Source organism: Phyllopteryx taeniolatus, chromosome 2, assembly GCF_024500385.1.
Source record: "Phyllopteryx taeniolatus isolate TA_2022b chromosome 2, UOR_Ptae_1.2, whole genome shotgun sequence".
NCBI lineage: Eukaryota > Metazoa > Chordata > Actinopteri > Syngnathiformes > Syngnathidae > Phyllopteryx > Phyllopteryx taeniolatus.
The window spans coordinates 3,071,085-3,096,067 of NC_084503.1; the positions used below are offsets into that span (position 1 = coordinate 3,071,085).

At 41.3% G+C, this 24,983-nt stretch overlaps 1 protein-coding gene across 2 annotated transcripts in view; it reads left to right on the forward strand.

Moving 5' to 3' along the window:
* Window positions 1–1,735: 1,735 nt before the first annotated feature.
* Window positions 1,736–24,983, forward strand: part of baz2ba (bromodomain adjacent to zinc finger domain, 2Ba) — a 104,903-nt gene continuing 81,655 nt past the window's right edge. Inside the window, exons 1-2 of one of the 2 annotated variants that reach the window (XM_061753245.1) lie at window positions 1,736–2,009; window positions 18,886–18,932. The gene's annotated coding sequence lies outside the window, so the exon portion shown is untranslated. The remainder of the gene's footprint in view (window positions 2,010–18,885; window positions 18,933–24,983) is intronic. The other variant, XM_061753234.1, reaches the window with a different exon arrangement.

Genomic DNA, 24,983 nt, shown 5'->3' on the forward strand with positions numbered 1-24,983 from the left:
TATGCATGAACAAGACCGCTAGAGTAAAAGATGCTGAGGTAGTTGCTGCACTCAAAAATATAATCTCATGCTTTTCAGAATGGGTACATGGCTGCATGTTGACAGATCCCGAGGGAGATGCACTTAATAATAAAATGGGTGGGAGGGGGTTTCATACTTTTCATCCCCCCCCAAAAAAAACGTACATGCATGAAACAAACAGCTGTTGTTTGTTGACTTAATAAAATACAAATGTCATCCTGAAATAAAAAGGACTGCATGCCTGAAACAAATGTCTTTGCAGTTAGTTCAGTGTTAGCGTAAGCTCCATGCTGCTTGCGAGTGTTTTCATTTTGTATTTATGTGCATTTCAATAAACGGCTAAAAGTGCATCTTTGACTTTTGTTCAACATCACTGTGGAGCAGTGGTGTTTACCTGAAGCTGGCTCCTAATATAAAGTTTGGCTCGCAACACAATGGAGATAAATAAATAAATGCCAACCCAGCGATGGCTCGTAACTCAAACACTCATAAATTGGGGCACTCTTAAGTATATATATATATAAAAAAAGTACCACTATACTTATGTTGTGTGAGTTTCCATATTTTTCACTGCACTTAGAAATATACAGTGGGTCATGCGTGAGAAAGGAACAGCGCTCGACCATAAACGAAAATCCGCAAATAATTGACACTCCCCTAAAAATGATGATAATTGCCTATATTAATAGTTTAAACCATAAATATACTGCAAACTATGATGACAAGACACTTGGGAAGATACTTGTGGCATTTCAAATGCTTGCAAACCTATTGTTGACAGTATTTTGCCACGCTAAAAAAATGGAACTTGGCAAGTTTTTCCGCGTATAACAGAGTATAGCCCCCCCCTAAACTTTTTAAAATAGAATATCATTTTTCAGCATCAGAATGGTTGCAAGCAATAATTCTATAGGGTCTGTCATTTAACATTAAAGAAAGCTGAATGTGAATGGTCAAAGTGCATGACTTTCAAACATATCCAATTTCCCTCACAGGATGAATAAAATCTATCTTATCCATCCATCCTTAAATCCTGACAATCTTGTCTTTTTGAAATCTCAACACTTTTCAACATGAGGAACTGGATGCATCTTAACAGTCACTTTTGTAATCACATGAAATATGGATTTCATACATCAAAATATGACTTCCATGGATTAAACTAACAGTTTTTGAGGCAGTTCACCGCACTTTGAAATTGTGTATATTCTCTCTTTTTTATGTTTGAAATGACTGGGTGCATGGCAATTTTGTGACGAGATCATCCTCTACACCGCACGCTTGAAAGCTTAGGATATCATCTTTCGGCATTAAAATTGATGCCATCAATATTTCCATAGGGTCTGTAACTTAACATTTGAAAAGCTCGATACGAAAAGCAGGGTTTGCCTGTGAATAGTCAAAATGCATGCATGTCAAGCTGACAATGTTTGTCCTTTTAATGGCTTGATTTTAAGCAGAGTTTATCGTCATAAAGGGAGTTGCACCTCTTTTGTTTTTATTTATTATTTAATTTTTTTTTTTTTTTTTTTTTTTTTTTAAAGGGACCGCGACGTATGTTGAACGTCTTTAATGTCATGTCGCATTTCAAAGTAACAACGGTCAGCGACTGCATTCTTGTTTGGTTGCCAAGGGGCCGCAGCACAAATAAGAACTTTTTTTTTTTTTTTCCTCTCTCTCTCTTTGTGTGGCAGCAGAGAGCCAACGACGTCAGGTCGATTCCTTGAAGTGGAGCCTGAATAAACCTTTGCGAAGAGACTCTCCTTCAATCTGCTTACACACACACACACACACACACACACAGCGAGACTCAATTACTGCCCGATTCCCCTTCTTTATCATTCGTCATCGACCTCTTTCATAACCAAAAGCGACCTAGAGAGGAGGAGGAGGGGGGGGAAAAAGAAGCAAGACCCACGAGCAAAGCGGAGTGTTAGCAGAGCATTTTAATCCACGTTGGAAATAAGTAAAGTGCAAAGTAAAACACGGTAAGTGGTGTTGTTTTATTTCACTGCTGATTGACTCTCGCCGTGTTTTCGCTCACATCACATTCAGCTGGCATCGCCACTTTGTTTCATTCGCTTTATTTTTTGTTTGTTTGTTTTTGTGGCTAACACTACTCTTGATCGGTAAATGAGTTATAATCGGCGAAGTTTTGTAGCTGTTAAATAGAAAAAGCAAGTGTTTTTCTGCACTCCTCGGCGTGGTGACCTGCTGGTGGGATAGATCGTCTTTTGTGTTCCCTTGCTTCTCTTCTCACGCATCGCCTCCACTCAACTCATTTGCTTTCCATTTGATCCGAACTTGTACATTTAAAGGAAAAATGATTCAACTTTACGGCGGCTTCGTGGTGCTTGTGCGTTTAGTCAAAAGTACGCCTATCGCCATGGTGGCTGTTGTAATGTTGTTTTAAAATGAAAGTGGACCTTTTAAACGACGACCAAACAAATGAACCACGAATATAACATGTCACCCCCGCCACCCCTCGGTTGGTTCCGGTGTAGTTCCCCAATATTTGCTTCTTTCCCTACCTCACCATCACGTTAAGTGTGGTCGGTGCCCCCCCCCGGGTTCCGTTTTTAGGCTGGTCAAGACACCAATGTGAGTGGGGGGGAGAAGAGCTCCCTTCGAGGTTGCTTCCGCAAACGGAGAAGCTGAAAAATATCCCTTTTTTTTGTATGTGTATATTCATAATATCGTCCATTCTTCTGCCCCCTTCCAAAAACAACAAGCCCTTCGCCATCTTGGCTATCTTTAATGTGCCCCCTCCCTCCCCTCCAACACACAAACAACACTACTCACCTTCACATGCATCCACGTTGTAAGTTTTATAACAAAAGTTTTCGACAAAAAAGAAAAGGGGGTGGTGGGTGTCGAGAGAGCACACGGGGGTAAATTGACTAGTTTGTCTATGACGTGTTTGGTCGCAAATGTAATGAGCGCTTCAGTTAGCCGTGAGTGGACAAGACGTCGGTGCTCATAAAAAAAAACCGTCATTTTCGATAGGCAGGTGGATATATATATATATATATATGTGTGTGTGTGTGTACAGTTTCTACTGGCATACAAACGTATGTCTTTTAACCTCTGTTCTTTCAAAATGTCATTTCAAGTTTAACCAGTAGGTAGTGTTTTGTTTATCTTTGAATGTAACAGAAGGGACCCGAGAGAGATGGGGTGGGGGTGTGTGTGTGTGTGGGGGGGGGGGGGGGGGGGGGGGGGGGGTCTTAATTACTAAGAATCTTATTAAAGGGAGACTCGTCAGTGTTAATTCTGCCAAAATGGCTCGAATTAATTTGAAATGAAATAATGAATGTAAGCTTGTTAACATAAAAGTGCATTGATTGGGAAGACAGTATCTCTCGTCTGTTGTAATCCACGCTGAGCTATACTTAAGATTCTATAGAGAGACTCCATTAATCATCATAGCATCCTCTTATTTTAGTTATTGTTGCGCACGTTGAGTCAGTGGAGCTAAACATGAGCTCACAGCTTATGTCCGAAGAGACAGGAATTACCTCTTATCTCTCATATTTGAGTTATTGTTGCACACATCGAGTCAGTGGAGCCAAACTTAAACCTACATCTTATGTACAAAGAAACAGGAATTGCCTCTTATGTATCTGTATAATATTTGAGTTATTTCATGTTGTTGCACACATCGAGTCAGTGGAGCTCTAGCTCAATGTCCAAAGGGGACAGGAAAGGAAACTCAAACCAAACAAGCAAATGCTTTGAAATGGAAAATGTGATCATTTCACCTCCCACCTCTTTTGTTTGGCCATTTATTGCTGCAAAGCCGAGTGCCGAGAAGCAGATGTTTAGGCAAACATGAAGACGCAGAACCCCCTGTCCTTATGGGGATACGGTGCTCCCTACTCACGCCGCTGATGCATCGACAGGACAGCTGCTTGATTTTATGGAGCTGCATAGAAGCCATTAGTGGTATCACTGGATTGAAACACGGCAGTGTATCGCAGCTTTTCAAGAATCTCAAGTCATTGTCACCTGTGTTCACAATGTGCTGCAGCTGAACATACAACTAGTCATGTAGAGTGTTTTTATTTATTTTTAAAAAGGGGCACGTGGAACCAACCCTCGAAACCACTTACAACGGGTCCGGCCCACTCCCGATCTCCCACGAATAGCGAAGGTCCATGTAAAACAAATCAATTCTCCCCATTGAAATGAATTGAAATAACATCATTCCGTTCCAGCCCCCCCCCCCCCCACCCCCCCAAAAAAAAAACAACACCACAATTTATGTTAAGGTTTATAATAAAGAGAAGTGGCACTCTATCATGTATTTATGTGTGTTTGAAAAATATAATAAGGGAATGTAAAGAAATAAACTGGTTTCATAAAATATAATTAAGCGAGGGTCACATCCGTAGTATTTGTCTATTGACGTGTGCTGTGAAGGGGCGCGTGACCGACCGAGTGAGTGAGTTCATCAGCAGCTCTGACTCCAGTTCAGTTTGGCTGTTCACCACAAGGTTTGTTAAGTGTGAGTGTCTGGCTCATTGCTCCTTGTGAGTGTTTTCATTTTGTGTTTTTATCTGTTTGACCCGTTCAGTAAACGGCTGAAAGTGCACTGGACCATTTATTTCAATTATTAAGCAGTTGCTCGCTGGTAATCCAAACTTTGGCCCGCAAAACAGAAAATCGACCCAGAAACTTGCTCGTAACTTGAAAAACACGTAAGTCGGGGCACTCGTAAGTCAATGTACCACTGTACTTGTTTTATTTTTAAGAATAGGCAGGAGCCAAAGTGAAAAAGGTTAACAAATCTGTCGGGGGGTGTTTGCTTTGTGGCCTTGAAATGAAAGGACACAGTGCTAAACTGAGGCACACACAAATCAGTTTTATACTCAACCTGCTTGGCATTCTCTTAATATTGGAACTGTTGTTTTTGAAGCGATAGAGGACTTCCGCACAACATGAACATTGAGGAATTAAGGATAGACATAGTTAAGCCCTATTTGCATGTCTACCAAAGTCACAGCAAATGGTTGCTATTGACTAAGCTGATTAGGTGAAATTAGGTTCACGAGCTCTGTGTCTTGGGGTGCTGAATCTGACAGAACTTGGACAGCTTTGGAGAATACAATCCCGTGTGTACACAAAGCTATACGCACTCTAATCCTTTATAACTAAATATCTTTTGGGACACATGAGACACAAACCTTTGCATTATTCAGTAGCTTTTTGTCTCGAAATCAAATTGGTTGGTCTGTTGAGTTACTGACTGTACGTGCAGCATGTTGAATGATTCCACTGTTGATGGCCAGCTTCATAGCACGCTGCCAGGATGTTCTAATCGGACAATTGTTCTGCCAATTTGCAGTGATGATTGTTGATGATGTTTATTTACTTTGTCTTTTTAAAGGCTGTTGAAAAAGTGAGCTTGAAATAAAGTGGATTTGGCTGAATGTAGAAACTCGGGTGTATAGTTTTGTGTCTCAAGTCAGTTTCAAACTGTCCTTAAAAGAATCATCTGACTGACGGATGCATTTGAATATCTGTGTTGTTACTGTATTGGTGTAAATACCTTCACCGTGTTTTGCCTTAACATTGTATCATATCCCAGCACCCACATACTGGTCAAAGGAGACTCGGCTAATAACAGTTAAGGGTTGAGTTGTGTTTTGTTGTGTGTACAATTTGTGTCTGTGTACAAGTTGTTGTACATGTCTTATTTATATTTGCTTTTATTTTGCCTTGTGCTCTGCTGTCTGCAGCCAGGTCGGCATTGCAAATGAGAATCTGTTGTCCATGGCCTTACCTGGATAAAAAAAGGTTAAATAAATTACACTGTACTGTGTTCTCTATAAGTGGTGACATGAAAACGGTACAAGTATAATTTGTTGTTAGACTGACATTTGGGTGGAGAAATATGGCCCAATCTTGAAACAATGTTGATTTTTGAACTGCCCTTCATACGTGACATCAGCATATCTACAGCATATCACACAAGTCATCAGTCCACCTTAGTACAGCTGGGTTGTGTATTCTGCTGTTGTCATTTGATGTGTGCTACACCTAAGGTGGCTACGGGTAGTATTCAGACCCCCTTCAATTTTTCACTCTTTGTTATATTGCAGCCATTTGCTAAAATATTTTTTTTAATTTTGTTTCCTCATTAATGTACACACAGCACCCCATATTGACAGAAAAAAAATGGAATTGTTGACATTTTTGCAGATATATTAAAAAAAAGAAAAACTGAACTATCACATGGGCCCTAAGTATTCAGACCCTTTGCTGTGACACTCATATTTAACTCTGGTGCTGTCCATTTCTTCTGATCATCCTTGAGATGGTTCTACACCTCCATTGGAGTCCAGCTGTGTTTGATTATACTGATTGGACTTGATTAGGAAAGTGGCTGAACTCCAGCGATGCAGTCGGGAGATGGCAGAAAGTTCTAGAAAGTCAACCATCACTGCAGATGGTGAAAAATAAGATTCTCTGGTCTGCTGTGACCCAAATTAAACTTTTTGGCCTTAATTCTAAGCGGTATGTGTGGAGAAAACCAGGGACTGCTCATCACCTGTCCAATACAGTCTCAACAGTGAAGCATGGCGGTGGCAGCATCATGCTGTGGGGGAGTTTTCAGCTACAGGGACAGGACGACTGATTGCAATCGACGGAAAGATGAATGCGGCCAAGTACAGGGATATCCTGGACGAAAACCTTCTCCAGAGCGCGCAGGACCTCAGACTGGGCCGAAGGTTCACCTTCCAACAAGACAATGCTCTAAGCACACAGTTAAAATAACAAAGGAGTGGCTTCAGAACAACTCCGTGACTGTTCTGGAATGGCCCAGCCAGCCAGAGCCCTGACTTAAACCCAATTGAGCATCTCTGGAGAGACCTGAAAATGGCTGTCCACCAAAGTTCACCATCCAACCTGACAGAACTGGAGAGGATCTGCAAGGAGGAACGGCAGAGGAGCCCCTAAATCCAGATGTGAAAAACTTGATGCATCACTCCCAAAAAGACTCGTGGCTATATTAGCTCAAATGCGTGCTTCTACTACATACTGAGCAAAGGGTCTGAATACTTAGCTGTGTGGTTTTTCTTTTTTAATAAATCTGCAAAAATGTCAACAATTCAATTTTCTCTGTCAATATGGGGTGTTGTGTGTACACAAGTGAACACTTCCTTTGGCCTTTTGCAACATTTTTCTGAAAGGAAGACCAACAGAAGACTATCCGCCAGTTACTTTACCATCGAGTTACCATGAAGTAACCAGACTCATATTCTGAGCAGAAAAGACAGGTGGTGTCCAAGTAACAGTGCACAATTGTTGAATGTACACTTGATCATCAGGAAGTGTCCAAAGTTAGGCACGCAGGCTATTTCTGGCATCAAATTTACTCGTGTATATAAAATGAGCGGTCACCATTGAAATGAATAGAAACGCCATTAATTAGTTTCAGCCCTTAAAACAAATTTATTTTTACGTTTAACTGATTGTACCATTCAGTAAATGGCTGAAAGTTCATTGGCATCCGTAACTCTTCTTTTTATTTAGACCCCCCCCCCACCCCCCCAAACTTGTGCGGCGGCATATCTGAAGCTCGCTTATAATTCAGACGTGCTCGCAACACAAAGCAACAAAATCAACCAAGCGACAGCTCGTCACTCTAAAAATTCGTAAGACCATGATATTGGTACTAATGATGTAATTAATTCAGTTCCGTTTAACAAAGGGTGACAAACATTTGTCATTTTTTTTCCCTTTTTGTGGCTGAATTTAACAACAATAAAATTAATTGTAAAGCTACATAATTCGTGCCATTTTTCTGCTCCTTGTCAAGGTTTGATTTATGAAACATATCGCACTAATGATCTTCAAGTAAACACTCTTTTAAAGATCAGTCATCTTGGTGCTGTTGGCTCTTGTTTTGGTTTTAAATACTGTGCCGGGCGGGGACAAAACTATTCTAGTGGTTTTCAGGGCCACTGGCTACGACACAATCCAGAAAAATCCTAAACTTTCTCTTATCACCGATGATAGAAAGCTTTGATGTTGGGAGTTACAAAAAAATAATAAACATATCATTGCGTCGCATAATCTTTGCATACGCTGATGGATTGGATATTGCATGTTTGATCAACAAATGGTGAAGAATGTCAAAGTTGCCCCTCCTGCAGCTTTCCATTTTTCTGTATTTGGTTAGTAGACAAAAGTTTTCATCCAAATAATAAATAAAACGAAATTAAATTGACTGAAACCATGCATGTAAATTCTTTAATCTGACAGTGTTGAGCTCTTTAAAAATTGGATCAAAACACACAAAATGTTAAATTGGAACCCAAATTCCTCTTGCTTGTATACAAAATAAATGCATTCTCCTATACATATTTTAATAATTGGGGGGAAAAAAAAAAAAGAAAAAGTAGTCTGTATTGTCTTAGTCCATGACAATAAAAGATACCGATAAACCAACAATTGTACAATAGACACTGACACGTTGCACTGATAATAAAGTTAATGATTTCTCTGTAACAAATTATTCCAAATATAATTGATCTAAACGGGACATTGTGTTTTGATAGTCCACCAAATTGATGTTTGATGAGTGCCACTGAACGGTTTGTGGGCAAATTTAGAGCCACCAGTGTAAGTGATTCGCAAAATCATACGGGGGTCCCTCGTGGTATGTGAAAGAATCACTGAATGAAATGTAAAAACTGCATGTTACTTGTACCTAGACATATTTAGTACATTTGTTAGGAACAGTTATATTTCACTTTTAAGTTCAATTTAACTAACTTGGAGAGCTTATTTTTTTTTACATGGTACTTGGTGTAAAAAGTTTAAGAACCACTGTTCCATGTGACAGTTTACCAGAGTTTACAATATGTCTTCTGTTACCCGCTAACCTAAATCTTTCCTATGTGTAGTAGCAGGATTTTTTTAACAATTAATTGGAGCCACAAACATTATCTATTGACGATAATGACCATCTGGGAGCCCTGTCAAATCTCTGCATGTGAGTGCTGACACACAACTGTGAATTCTAGAGAGGCTGCCGAGTTCTGCTCTGTGCTGTTGAGCAAACCTTTGTACAAGTCATAACGCTTGGTCATATTTTCCCTCGTCGTTCTTCTACATATGAATGTGCACACCCAGAAAACAATAATTGCTAATGAAAAATACCAAGCAATGGGAACCGTAACAGTTTAGTAGGAGACATTAATCCTGGAAGGGCTAATGGTCCTTTGAGAGGAAGATGCATTTTAGTGGAAAGCTCTGGGCATCTAATTGATAATGCCTCTTATTGTTACAAATCCAGTTGGGGATTCTCTGTGTTGGCCTCAAACTGATTTGAGCTGTTTTACAGGCAGCTTACTTATTGATACGCATTTACATGACCTCACCAGGTTAATGTCCTCTTAGTTGGAAAGTTGGTTTGGCTTTCATTCAGATGAGCCACCTAACCTCATGTCGCCTCGCTATTTTTGTCCAGGAGGTCCTGATAATCATCAGGCTGCACAAAATGACTCTTAAAAAGTGCCAAGTGACAACCACCTTTAAATGTGAGTCGCTACTTTAATAGGTAATGCATCTGCAGTTTAAGAAGTCTAATAAACCAATGGACCCGGGACATGTTTGCTTTTGTAGAGACAAGTGAACAAATTGAACTGTTCATTAGGAGTAAACAAATCAAGCCTCATGTTGGTTTTCCTAGTATAGCCTAATGTGCGATGCACATGGTGGCTTAATGACCAAACAATAGGCGGCATAACGTAGAAATGGGTCACCCCGTGTTGACTTTCAGGAGACAGAAGACAGAGCGGCCAAATTTGGGAGGGAATGGCGATAAGCTGCTTCTTTTCTCCCCCCTGGGAATTTATTTATCATTCAATGTGGAGAATTTCCTTGATGAAAGTCAAGGTTGTTTGTGCATGCTCTGCCTTGTTCGAATGCCTGTTTTCCACAAAGGAGGAAAAAAGGGTGATTTATTTTTTCTCCCCCCTCCTTCTTAAGCAGATGCCTTGTGAAATTCATGGGAAGTTTCTCTTTTAAATAGTCTCCAACGGTCTGGGGCATTTTTCTTTTCTACTTCAGGGCTGTTTTCCTTGTGTTTGTACATTAGTGAGGAAGTGAAAATATTGATGTACCACCTCCATTTTTTTTTTTTTTTTTTTTGCTTTACGTGAGCAAAAAGCATCAATTTGTCACTTTGTCTTTAAAAAGGGCATGTTAACCCTTTTGAAAGACAAAGTGACAGGAAAAACAGTGACATTGGGGAAGTTATTTGTTGTGTTGAAAAAGTCTCATAAGTGTTGCTTTGGTTAGATATTCCGAAAGTCTTTTTGTTTCAGGATGAACTTGATTATGAAAATGCCAACATGATTAGAAACTTTGTTTTCCTTTGACGTTTACAACACCGAAACACACTCCATCTGCAGCAGGGGGGGCTGGTATTTATAATTTTCACCAGAATTCCCCCCACACTGGCTGCGCTTTGATTGGGGCGGGGATTCTGGTAATGGGCAAAATCAGAGGAGGGCTTTAAGGGAATGGGAATGATAGTAGTTTCTCTGTTGGGGTCCCTCCTGGGTCAGATGATGATACTATAGAGAAGCTTGTTGTAGGCAGGGGAGGCTGCGGGTCTTGGTTGGTGCTAAGAAATATGCATGAACACACACACACAAGCGCTACTACAATACAGGCATCAGGGTTTAGGAATGGGACACAGACTCAGATACACAAATGCATGCGACAGCCTCCCGTTTATTGATCTTCTTTAGCATTTAAAATCTGGTCACTGCTGCCACAAAGGCTTTTATTTGAGCTGTGCTGGCAAAGCCTGCTCGAGGCTGAGCCAGAATGTTAAATATTTAACTCCCACACAATGCCATGAGAAATGACAAGGGTAGAGGGGAAAAAAAATAAAAATAAACAGGAAAGCAGTTTGGAGCTTTGCAATAGCGGCACACTTTATGTTAGCGGCACTTGAGCAATCATCAGCTGTACATATGCAGCAGCCGTCACATTTGAAATTCATGTGAAACTGTTATTTAACTCAAAAATAAAATGAAATAAACTGTCAGTCGGAATCCGACTTAACTCAATACTGACCTACACAGCCCTACCTTGTTAGCAACACAGGCTGAACTCCGAGTAGTGACTGGATTAGTCATTACTGGACCTGGGACAAGCTGCTGTTTTTAGCGTTTTAAGGTTACAAAAGGGGACTCATGTTAAGAGAAGTGACTCAACTATGTCTAATCCACAGAAGCCCCATTGCACGGAGTGATAAGCTGAGTACATCAGTCACTGCCATCTCCACGTTTGAGTACCATTTGTTTCTTTTAGCCCGCTCTGTGTGCAAAACCCCAGTGTAGAAATGAACTTCTCCTTTTTTAAATTTGTTATTTTTTATTTTTTTAAATCTCTTGTGAAATGTATTTGTGTGCACTGTCTCTCAGGTGATGATGAAGAAATGGCACCATTAGCACTGTTAACATTTCAACATAATATGACTGGAAAAGGTCAAAGCGAAATGTATTGTTAGTGACAGCCCAACATTGCGGAGAACATTACGACGCATTAAGATTATCATTAAAAAAAACACCACGAGGCAGCCAAACCACAAGCGTTTCCGCATCCAGCTGAACCTGCTACCGCCGTTGTTTTTCTAGAAAAGCCCAGCTCGCCTCAGCTTGCTTGTGGCATTGTCAACCCCCCCACACACACACACACACTATCTGTCCCTCGCTTGTGCTCTCGCCTTCTTGAACGATGACACTGAGAGACAGCTGTAACGTGAGACGCTTCTCGATCCTGGCAGGGGCTTGGAAAGCCGAGGTGGAAGAAGGGAGGGAGAGGCCTTTATCTGAGACTGGGGGCACTGACCTCCCTCATTCCCCTTCTCCTCCTTTCTCTCTTTGCGTCTGGTCACATATCCTATCCTCCCCCACCAACTGAAGCTAGGCCTAACCCTCTCAAAAGTGGAATGTGAGGAGGACACATGGCACTAAATGTGTCCTTGTTTTGTCTGTTTACTTAGACAATATAGAGCATTTCTCAGTATCTCCATTGTGTCATATAGATTCGTTCAACACGTGTTCAATTTGACGAGAGTTGGGGAATAGCTATATGTTTTTATGGTCTCTGATTTAGCGCAGCACGCAGATGGAAACGGTGACACATCCCCCCAAACTCTAGGCGACGGTTGCTAAATCCTCTGCGAGAGCTCCCGTGTGTAATCCAAACATTTAGAGCTAATTTAAGCAAGCAGGCAGCAGCAGCATCCTTTAGGAAACAACAGCTCTCACACTCTCGCTCTCTTCCTCCCTCCGTCCACCAAGTGTGTGCAAAGACTCGTGTTTATGGGCGAATGTCTCCTTGTAGCTGGAGGGAAATGAAAGCACTCAATCACTCACCTGTCAGAGTACTTCAGAATCCATCCCACGCGCACACACACACACACACACGTGCACAGTCACAGATGTGCACGCGCACTTAAAACCCTGAGGGTTTGACAGGTCTGGCCCTTTATTGACTCCCTTGATCAAGGAGACGGTAGATCCATTTAATAGAAACACGTGCGCAAACACTGAAATACTGAAATAAAAGTGGATCCACATCTGTTCTCTTCACACTGCGGCTGTAACCTTTATTCCTCACGCCACAGAGCTTGTTATTTAAAATCAATGGTTGTTGTATTAAATTTGGAAGGCGAGTACTCATAGCTGACGCCGTCAGCTTGCTTTTATTATTAAATTGGTTGACGGGCTCCTTGTATGCATTTTATTTCCACATCCTGGATGGTTCAACCTTGGTTTCATCAGACCGTAACAAAATCTCCCAAACACGTGGCAAAATGTGTTACAGGAAATATAAACACAATTGAACTTTTTGGCCATAATTCCAAAAGGTATGTTTGGCACGAACACAACACTACTTATTCACCAAAAGAATGCCATGTCTACAGTGAAGTGTAGTGGTGCCAGGATCATGCTTTGGGGTTCTTTTTCTTCGGCTGGCGACTGGGGCTTTAGTCAAAGTGGAGGGAATTGTGACCAATTCCAACTAGGCAGGCAGTGTTGATAGAAATCAGGGAAATCCTATGCGAACATTTGAACTTTATTTGTGATAAATTAGAGGAACTTTTAAGTAGTGGCAGGTGTGAACTGACTCCCATTTAACATAAGTCGGAATGTTGGTTGAATTGGTTATTTCTGAACACAATACAGGCCCAGTTATGAGGGTGTGCGCATTTGTGCCATTACATTATCTGTTGATTTTTATTTTTAATGAAGCTGTACAGGGTGGGGGTTAATAGGTCACATTAATGGTGGTAAAAGTTTTGAAATGACAACCTGGCATTTGGACAGCGGTGTGTGGACCTTTTGTATCCATTCATGTGCATTGACCCGTCACAAATAGCTGTATCAAATATTGAGCTCTTCCAATATAATATTTCTACAACTACAGTAATTTACATATTGTTAAATTACTGCCGCTCTATCAGTGTGAATGAAAACTGAACATTATTATCTTTGTAAAAGGCAGAATATTTTATATGGCTCTTGTGTTGGATCTTATTTTAATGTGCAGTTTATCAGTCGATGATGCGCTACTGTATCCCCAAATCCTTTTAAATCCTCCATATTGCATCAATGAAGAGGTATAGTTGTGCCTCCATCCTCTTTTGAGATTTATTCTGTCGACCCTGGACACTTTTAGGCCCTGGTAGGTCACGTTTCAGGCTGAGTGTTTTAGAAGAGCATTGAGCCAGGAGAGTGTTTGGGAGGGAGAGAGATGTGACAGCTGTGTCGGTCATGGCTACTCTGACCTTCACGCGTCGTGTTGATGGATCATGAAATTTGTAACGATACACTGAAGCTGTTGTGTTGGCCCACGCGGTTCCCGACGATCTGGCCGGATAACTGGTGCCACCGTTGGTCCAAACCAAACGGTGGACGGTCACCAAGTAGGACAGCTTGAGTGCATATGAATGACTTTTGTCTCGTACGGTGAAGCACATTTCTGCAATGGGCTCTGTGCCACAAAGCGAGAGGAGTGATGACGGCAGCACAAAAACAAGCGTGTGTACACAAGCCAACTACACACATACGCACACGCTTGGCATTTCTTATACATTCTATCTCCCACAAATGGATTGCAGGATTGTTCAGAGCTTTTTGCCTGTCCCAAAGCGCTTTGCTCTGCGCGTCAGCTCCCCGGAGATGGCACTTGCTCCATCTAGTCAAGGAAGAAACCATTTAGTGGAATGAAAAAAGGCACATATTGAAAGGCATACACAGGGAAGCTGCTGGGAGGATTTGACTAGCATGTAGACAAACCTTTCCCACACAGGTTCTTTATTGCTCCACCGGCTCCCTACTTTGCCCCAAACACACATACAAAATTACACACAGATTCCATTTTGTCAGCTTTCAGCCGCAGATCATGTCACGATAAAAGATGCTGCCCCACAGTTAAACACTGCCAGTAAATCACAGGGCAAAGAAAGCTAGGAGAAGCACTTATTTTTAAGAAGCATGAGAGACCACACTGGGGGGAAGGGGTTGAGACAGATAGGGCAAGACACGGAGAGAGCGAGGGAGGAAGAGAGAGCTTCTTTGTGCACTGTGTACTGACATTGTGTGTGTGATGAAGAGATGAATCACTGCTATTTAGGGATTGGTTTCCTGCAACTGATTGTGTGACGACTCTGTGGCGGACAAGACTGTCAAGACTTGCCTGTTTTGTTCTTGGGACATCAGGAAAATGTCTGCGGCCAAGTTTCGCTGGCTCGCTCCCACAGGGAGCAACAGGGGACAAACACCTCGCCAGTGTCTACTGCTCCTCTACTAACAAAGCATCAAATATTCAAAAGCCAGGGATTTTAGGCCAATCTCACTTATGTGTGTTTTAGGCTACACTTGTTTTGTTCACATGAATACTAAGAAAGTTGCAAAGAGGCCATTTTTTTTTTTTCTGTCGGCATTTTAATGAGCAAATTAGACTGCTCTGCCATGGATGCTACTAGAATAATGACATTTGGTTTGTGCAGACTATTTTTCACTAGAACAGTATTGTCTTACTTTCTGAAACATGATGACATTATTCACCTGAGTTAATCAAAAGGTGAACATCATTTGCGTCTGCGATAACATGGTGAATCAGAGCCAGTGTTCAATTATGCATCGTATAATTGTCCAATTATATCATGGTAAACACTGTTGTGGTTAGTTGAGATTTTAATATATTATTTACAAATGAAATGGTTAGTGCACTAATGAGCTAGAAATTACAATTGCCTCAGAAATTGTGTGTAAATGTTGCGATGCTTTCGACAGGAAAAAAATTTCCTTCCCTGCTAAAAAAAACAAAACAATACAATGATTTTCAAATCCTTTTCACTCAATTGAATACACCACAAAGACAAGATATTAAATGTTCAAACTGATAATAATGCAAACGTTCACTCATTGTGAATTTGATGCCTGCAGCACGTTCCAAAGGAGCCGCTACAGGGGCATGTTTACCACTGTTACCACCTTATAACAACACTCAATCGCGTTTGGGAACTGATGACACTAATAGTTGAAGCGTTGTCGGTGGAATTCTTTCCCATGCTTCCTTGATCTACAACTTCAGTTGCTCAACAGTCCGGGGTCTCCGTTGTCTATTTTGCGCGTCATAGTGCGCCACACATTTTCAATGGGAAACAGGTCTGGGCTGCTGGCAGGCAAGTCTAGTACTCACTCTTTTACTAGGAAGCCACAATGTTGTAACACGTGCAGAATGTGGCTTGGCATTGTCTTGCTGAAATAAGCAGGGACGTCTCTGACCAAAGATGCTGCTTGCATGGCAGCATAAGTTGCTCCAAAACCTGTATGTGCCTTCCAGCATTTGTGGTGCCTTCACAGACGTGCAAGTTAGCTATGACATGGGCACTAACACACTCCCATACCATCACAGATGCTGGCTTTTGAACTTTGCGCTGATAACTATCGGGATGGTGCTTTTGCTCTTAGGCCCAGAGGACACGACTAAACGATTTGAAATGTGGACTTCATTTCTCCGAATTCTATGAATATTTTGATGATATTTTGGCCCATAGATGATGAAATCCCTAAATACCTTGCAATTGCGCATTGAGAACGTTCTTAAACTGTTTGACTTTTTTGCTCACGTAGTTGTTGACAAAGTAATGAACTTTGCCCCATCCATGCTTGTGAACAACTTGGCTCCTTTTATACCCAATCATAACAATTAACCACTTCTAACCAGCAGCGCCTGGACGGCATGCAGAGCCCATGTGATCACAACAGCTTGCTAAGGTGCTAACATAGTAGCAGAGAGTAAGAGTGATGAATGTTGCTTGCTTAAAGTCGTTTATTGACACTCCAGTTTTAAGTTCACTGTAAAAGTAAACTCGCATAACAAAAGAATTACACCTATTAAATGTTCTCATCACATACTTAGTTTCTTCGGTTTTGTTCACAAAAATTCCTACTTCAAAGCTAACACAATGAATAAAAAAACATCATTGAAGAGCTAAGGAAAATTGCCATTGAACTCGTGGCACTTATAAATCTAAATAATGAATATTGGTACACAAACACTGTGTAACTACAAATAGGCAATATAACAATATTCTGGCATACATTCTTCAAACTCTGTGAGAAATGAGTTATCACAGCAATATTTGATCGTGACTTCTTCTTTCTTTATACTGCGTATATCTCATTGCGTGTATCACACTGCCCCTCAGAGGCCAAGAGGTGCACAGCAAAAACAGCGGTTGCTCATAAAGCCAATCCAAGTTGCATCAAGAAGTTCAAAAGTGTGTTGCTGCACGTGGAGAAAGAAAATGTTCGCACCCTATGGTGGGGGGGGAGGGGGGATTTTTTTTTTTTTTTTAAATGTAACTTTATTTTGTACTTTAAAAGTATATTTATCTATTGAGCTGTCACCTTATCGTGGTGGAGGGGTTTGTGTGTCCCAATGATCCTAGGAGCTAAGTTGTCTGTGGCGTTTTGCCCCTGGCAGGGTCACCCATGACAAACAGGTCCTAGGTGAGGGACCAGAGCTCCAACACAGAGCTACAAAAACCGGACCGGATCGGGACATGCTTACAATATTGGTTGGAAATGATTTGCAAATCATTGTATTCTGTTTTTTATCTACATTATACTCAACATCACAGCTTCATTGAAATTGGGGTTTTGTACAATGTTACTTAATACCTCACATCTTATCAGAATCATCAGATAACATTGCAAATATTTTACTGCTTGTGGCTGCTAGCAACACAGGGATGACATCATTTCATTCTGATTGAATGTGATGATTCTTTCACGACATCATTGCTGCGTCGCTTTTCTTTCACTGATTGTGGTCGTCACACAATCAACAGAACAAAATGATTGTTTTACTCTACTTCAGAAAATGGTGTAGTATAATCTTTAATTTATTATTCAGTTGAAGAAGGCTCCATATTTGAATCATTTCCAAATCTGGTATTGTAATACTGATGCAAACAGGTAACGATTGTACCGCAAAATGAGGTTAATAGATGAAGAGCCTGATTTTCACTGAGGAAAATGACTGCAGACAGCGACGTCTTCCCTATCCAGAGTGATTCACCTGGTAAATCGTTTTTCTGTGCTGAGCCCCGATGAGCAGAAATCCTTTAATCATCCACTAATAGGTCTTTATGAAAAGGCAGGAGATGAATTCAGTCTACCTGGTGCTCCTTTATCATTATGGCTGCGACGAGTTATCAAAGTGTGCTGTTGTTGGCACATGTTTGTGGGTCTTAGTTTGATTACTATCAACACCGGCAGTCTAGCTCATTCCTGTACAATATGACAGTCCTTCTGTCAGTTTCTCTCGTACTCTTTAGACAACCCAGAAATGCTACTTTACTTGGACTCATGTAAAACTATCTTCTCACAACAAATGCCATTGACAGTAATTCTGAAAACACCGCTTTAAGTTTCAGTGTGCTCAAGCTGCGTTTGGTAAACTGGAAGGCAGTGTATTTCATGATAGAACTGGACTAGATTTTGTGTGATGAAGGTTTCCGTTTGATCTGAAGCTGCTGACCAGATGGATGCGTTTGTTGTCAGCAAAACCTTGTTGGTTACTCACACGCTCACACGCTCCTGACACCGTCTGTGTCTGGTAACTTCACTGGTGTCGGGCCTAGAAGCCGAAAATGTTTTGCACCAGACTGTCTACATTTTTATTGTCAAAGAAAATTGAACATAAGCCATAAGATATAAAAGCAGGCACAGTCTGTGTATGTGTGTACTAGTGTCATATGCGCAGCAGAGCGAAATCTGTTGTGTTGAGCTGCTTAGTTTAGGCTCAGGCTGAGAGCACAGGAGGGCCTCAGAGACAATGCATGAGAGGTGGGCGTGAGAACACTGGGAGGGCTTGGTTCTCTACAAGAACTGTCTTGTGTTTGGGGAAAATATCCTCACACTCAAAGCACCAGTGTGTCGATTCAATTCTAACAAACTGGTTTTGCAAGAAATGGCTGAGGGAGGAAGAGCGAGAGCGAGAGTGTGTGTGTGTGTGTACTCATGATTTGTGTGCAGCCACAGTTGTGTTCAGATAACTTTTTCCCCCTTTTTGATGCCCATGTATACCATGAATACTAATAAAATACTGTGTAACTTTGCTGTGTAGGTACTTTTAGGGGCCTCATCCCCTCCTGAAATCCAATAGGGAAAGCATTCACCCGCGTGTACATTAAAACGTATCCCATTTCATTTGTGGCATAAATCAAAGCGATGCGTAAACATGTTTTATTCCTGTGACTCAGACTGTGTTTGACTCGGAACTTGAGCAGTGTTTTGTTTCTCTTCTCACCAGGTGTTGCAGCAGTTATGACAAAGAGCTGAAGACACCTCAAACAGTGAGTATGTTCTCCTTCTCACTCAGGAATTTATGACGGGGGGGATCTGTGACTTTTTGAAAGTCTGTACAGTGGTGCCTTGAGATACAAGTGTTCTGTGATAACACTCGAAACACAAAATCATCTCTCCTAATGGGAATGTATTAATCTGTTAAACGTTTTTTGTCACACTTTTTGGTTTTTCGCTTCAATTCAATGAAAATTGTGCTGCTCCTTCTGGTGTGCGCACTTTGGCCATCTGAGGACAGTGTAATACAGACGTACGGATATGTATAGATTCCTCAGTAAGCTGCACTAAATTTAGTGATTGGTTGTTCTTCGCAGTGGATAAAGCATATATGCTTATGAGCATTGTTATATTATCTTTCTACATGTTGCTTCACCGTTTGTGTTCAAATAGCCGTTGCTTAGAGGGTTAATAACACAGCCACGTCGATGCTATTAGTTAGCCCGCCTATGTCATTTCCCCATTATGTGTTAGCATTAAGTTAGCAGTGGCTATGTGTTTTTTTGTTTTTGTTTTAGTTTGACAGTAAACTTTAAATGAGACTAGCAATAAACAGCTTGAAGCTTCTTTTTTTGAAGACTTTTTTTTCACTAATTCTATCTGCCAAACTGCTGTTTGTTGCGCGAGTTCTTACCAGAGCACTCTTCTATCGAAAGTTTTTGCTCGCAGGACAAAGCAAACAATTGGCTGAACGATGGCTAGCATCTCGAAAAACTCATCAGGTCACTCGTATCTCATGGCACCCCACTGTACTTTATCACACAGTTAAATGTGTTTTTTTTTTTGTTTAGTTTTTTTTTTTTAAAGCACGCCATAACAACCATGCCGCTCTGCCAACTCCAGGCCTCATTTGACTTTAATTCATTCGGCAAACAGGACGTTTTTTTTTTTTTTTCTCAGAGCAAATTAAATTTGACAAGAGACCCTTGAAAAGACGTTGTTATGATTACATTACAAATTCGGGGTTCATTTAGTGAATCGAGCAATTAATTAGATTTCTCCCATTCAAATCCGAGTATTTGTATGAAACGTACACGGCTAATAGGCATCCTTAGTTTGCTATCTGCTCGGAGCCAGAGCAGAATGTAAATGGTTGTTAACTGTGGCCTACAGGGGCTTCCAGGGATGCAGGATTGCGTGCAGTTGTTTATGTGTGCTGCTACGTGCGGCGTTAATCTCCCCCTCGCCCTTCCTCTTCGCTCCCTTTCCCGTATGCGTCTCTCTCCTGTCTCTGTGTGAGTGCTATCTGTTGTCAGGGGCGCGGTTGCGTCCTCCAGGCTTCACTTCACACCAAGGTGGCAGTTTGTTGTTGCGCACACAGACAATGACTTGCACTTTCCTTTCCTACCTGACACGATGGCCTGCGAGTGTCTTTTATTAGGGTTGTTTTCTTCCCCCCTACTAAATGCATAGTGCATTGAAATACCTTTTTGTGTTCCTGGACCTGATTCTGTCAGGTTGCTGCACCATCTCTGGTTGTAAATGATGCATTATGTTGCCGCATGCTGCTTGTATCATTTGTGATGAGTATTGATGAGTCCTCACCCTCTGGGGGAATCATTTACTGGAATGGGGGAAGAGATGTGTAGCTGTTCCTTACTTGGTTTTCAAGGACCTTCTTATACGGGCCATATTACAAAAGGACTTAATCAGTCCAGCTGTCCGGTTTTCCTCAGCCGATTGCATATTCTGTAATCAACATTTGACTTCTATTTGGGTGTGACACCCCACTACAACTACTACTACTGTAACATTGCTTTTATAATAGACCCTTTCTAGTTTAAGGCAATTCTATTTATATAGCTCCAATCCACAACAATGTACCTAACACATTAAGCGACCTTAATGCTAACACACAATTGCAAAACAGCTACCACCTTCCCGGGCCTCAATCCCGCCAATAATAAGTAGATAGACGCACGTTGGTTTCTAGATTTTAAAAAGCACGAACTATTTACTACTAAAATAGTAACACATTTCTATTAAGCAAATAAATGATAACTTCTACAATATATTTAACAATAACGCCCCGACGACTAAAGATAATTCAGTGAGAATTGTGAATCGCAATAGTATGCTCCACTTTCTGTTCTGTGTCAAGGTCAGCTTAGTACAGATTGCTCTTGTTTGGGTTCTGATTGAGCAGATGTAATTCGCAATGAGCAGATGTAATTCGGCTGTTGCTCAGTACAGGGGCGGATCTATTCCAGTGGGTTACATGGCTGCTGGCCACCCCAAAAGCATGGAGGAAAAAAAAAAACCTCTTCCCTTTTTGCTTTATCACTTGTTTTGTTTTTTTTAGTAAATATATACAATATTAGAATATACTGTGTATATATAATCAATATATAATTCCTTCCTGAGCATATCTGTATTTGCTGTGAATGGTTGTTTTTGACTTTTATGTGCTCTGCGATTGGCTGGCGACCAGTCCAGGGTGTACTTCGCCTTTCCCCCAACGTCAGCAGGCATAGGCACCAGTGCACTAGCGACCCTAAGATGGTAGAGAAAATTGATGGCTGGTCAAAGTGGTCCTTACATCCTTGAATTTTTCTGTATTGCGGCCCTTGGAAGAAAACGTTTGGCACCCCTGGAGTAGATCGCTCATCCAAACAGCTGATTTGTTGACTTTTGTCAATGGGAATGGCAGAGAGCAGCTTTAGTCTAATACTTAAAAGAGAGTGCAAATGTTGGGAGACGGAGAGAAAATAGCAATGTTTTATCTTTTTGTATTGACTTGTTTGTGAGCATGAACTTTTTAGCCCATTTTAATTGAGACAAAGGCTTCATCAACAGTAGATTCCGAGTGCGTTTTTGACTTGCGCGGTTAAAGCGTCCCGGCCTTACAATCGCATGCAGCACCCATCCGCTTTAAGATTGCTATTTTTTCAGCCCCAGGAAGATTGTGTGCATACATTAAGTGCTTGCTGTAATCCATGTGTGGACTATTTGTACTTTCGCCAAGGTGGGAGCAGGAATGCTTGCATAGCCCCCATCTGCTTGATCTGAGCTTGAAATGCAGTGCCTTTTAATGACAAAACTGAGTGGCTGGGAGCTATGCAGAAAAGAAGGGTGTGCGCATGGGTTTGCATGTATGTATGTGTGCCGATGTGTGCGAGGGGTGAGGGTGGATGTGCGCCGCATGAGTTTGAATTAGACAGGAATAAAGGGAGAGGGAAAGAGAGAGAGAAAAACATCTCGAAGGTCAGGAACAGCAGGCGGCCGTAAGGGAGAGAGACATGTGAGGCAGAGATAGTCTTCGTCAACCTCACAACTTAGCTCTTTAAACGTGTGTGTGTGTGTTCGTGTGTGTGTGTGTCCTTTGGGGCCAACATTTCCATCCGCATCCTACTGTGCGTTACAATGGAACAGAATTGCAGCATTATAGCTAGATAGATAAAGACAGATGGACATTACGTACACATTTCGGAGCCAGTCAGTCACTGAGCTACAAATACTTTTTCTACATGGCCCTTGTGACAGTGGAAGGGGAAATTACACCTCGTAGCCTGAGGGGAAGAATTCGTGTGTCTCTCTGCCTGTCCCAAAACCCGAATAGGGTTTCATCAATCTGAGCAAGCGCTATCATTTTCAGCTCTTGTTCTTTGTTTGTCTTTTTTTTTTTTTCTTTTTCCCCCAGTGCACTTTAAACTGGTTCCCTGTTAGATTAAGGAAGTGTTGAAATAACACAGAAACATTTAGTACTTTGCACTTCGCCTCGGAGCTACGGTTGTGAAAAAGCTGCTGCGAGCTTGTCCTCGGGATACAGAGCAGTCTCGGGATAGAGGACGGCATAGATTCAACTGACACACTGAGCGTTCATAAAGGCTTACCCATCAATGTCGTCTTCAACTCTCTAGCACACACAGTGTTTTTTAACAAAGTAGAAATACTTGGTAACTGTAGTTAAGGACATTTTTCAGACCTTGACTTTACTCTTAAGGCCTACTTTCTACTCCTTACTTGGTCAAATACTTGTTAATTTTTATTTTTTTTTCAAGCTACTCAGATGACACGTAAAACAGACAAATAGAGAGAGTGAGCTTTTGATTGATTCATTGAGATCTTTGGGTCTTACAATGCAGAAAAAAACAAACAGCAAGGACATGGAGGAACGTTAACCAAGGGAGTGTTAATAACAATGCAACAGATTCGGAGAAGTATGATTTATTATTATTTTTTATTTATTTATTTATTCATTTATTTATTTTTCCATTTATTTTATCTTTTTTTCCCCATCCATGGATCCATGGTATTGAGAATTTTGTTTCATGCTTGTGGCCTAAAAAAACACTGAAAAAAGTATTGTAACAGTCATTTGCGGATTTAGCATTTGTTGTTACAGTGAACTCTCAATATTATATACCCGATTTGTTATCCTGACCGATTTCCCGGATCGGGCCAGACATATTTTGTTGGGAACGACAAAACAACTTGTAGTGTGACATAATTCACGATGAACGATTTAGCCGTATGACAGCCATACGATGCTAAAATGAAAAGTCTAGCTTTTTTTTTTTTTGGGGGGGGGGGGTGGGGGTGGTTGATATCTTCCGTGTAGTGTGACATATGAAGGATAACCCTCCGAGGGTCACGTAGCACCATGACGTCGACCAGTAGGATTGCGACTTGAAACAGCAAATCACCTCCTCTGCTCACCATTGCCAACACACAAACCAATGGTTGAGAATGTTGGCATATTTACATATAAACGTTAGTCCTAGCACTAGCTCACAACATAACATTGTTGCCTGCTTGCCAACGGTAATAAAAGTATTTGAACTTTACCTCAAGCTCTCCTTGAAGAATGCAGCCCAAAAACGTCCTCAGAAGGACGACACTGCACATTTTTTCCTCTTTTTTTTTCTTTTCCAACACAAAACATTGCAGCGATCATTTTTTTGCCGCTACGGTAAAGCTTGTATCCGGTAGCGTTGACACATTTTCCGCCCCCCCCCCCTGACAGTGCTTTAACTTGACATGATATCGCAATATATGTGTTGTGTAGTTTTGCCAGTGTCTGACCGACGCATGGCACAATTTTATGGCAGTAGTATGACATAGTGCCATGTGAGAGGGGGGGGGGGAAGTGTGTTGTAGTCTGATCCAGGCATGAGTTAGCATACTAACCTAAGTAACGCATTAGCACAAATGCGTACTAGCATTTCACACACATGGCAAGTCATTCAACTCGCGTGTTGGCATTTACACACACTAAATGTTACAGGCAAATTATAATTGCAAAGTTTAACCGTTACTTTGACCACTTATTATTATTATTATTATTATTTTTTTTTTACACAAGTATATGTAGTTCTACTTGAGTAGAGTGAGTGTACTTTAGACACACACAGACCCACATCTTGAGCTACACAGTCTCAATAGGGTTCAGTCCACCAGCCAGACTTTTGATTTACCCCCTCTGCCAAAAAAAAAAAGGCTTGTGCTCTCCCTGTCACCAGCACAGAGTGAGGCTGCTCTTTTCCAGGCCCTTGTGCCATGAATCACTGTTCGTGCCCAGGGAGCCTCAGTCCACTTGGGGGCTGCCCGCCTGGACGACAATGCGCGTGGTCATGAGGGGGCCACAATGAATTGGGGCCCTGACAACAAAACAAGAGCTAAGAACCCAAGCTGTCCCAGAGAGGGCAACAAGAGGTGTTCCATGTGTGTGTGTGTGTGTGCTTTTTGTAGTTCATGCTGGGACGTCGAGCACACAATGCAGAGTTTTGGGTGTTGTCATACAACACAATTTCACGACGGTCATTTGTGAAACATTAGGATTAGACTTTTAGACACGTCATACATCACAAACCTTTTAGTCTCTCGCAGATGATTGCAATCCGTGACCCTTGGACTGATCTTGAATGTGTTATTTCCTCTCTCGTCTTTATCAACCCCAAACAACCCCAATTATCGAAACCACTGGATTGCAAGTGGAAACTCTGTGTCAATTTCTAAACATTTCCCCCCCAATAAAGATTCATGGAAAAGAGAACGTTGTAAAATGTTAACGTTTGTGTTACATTGGGTTCATTCTGGTTTGTAGTT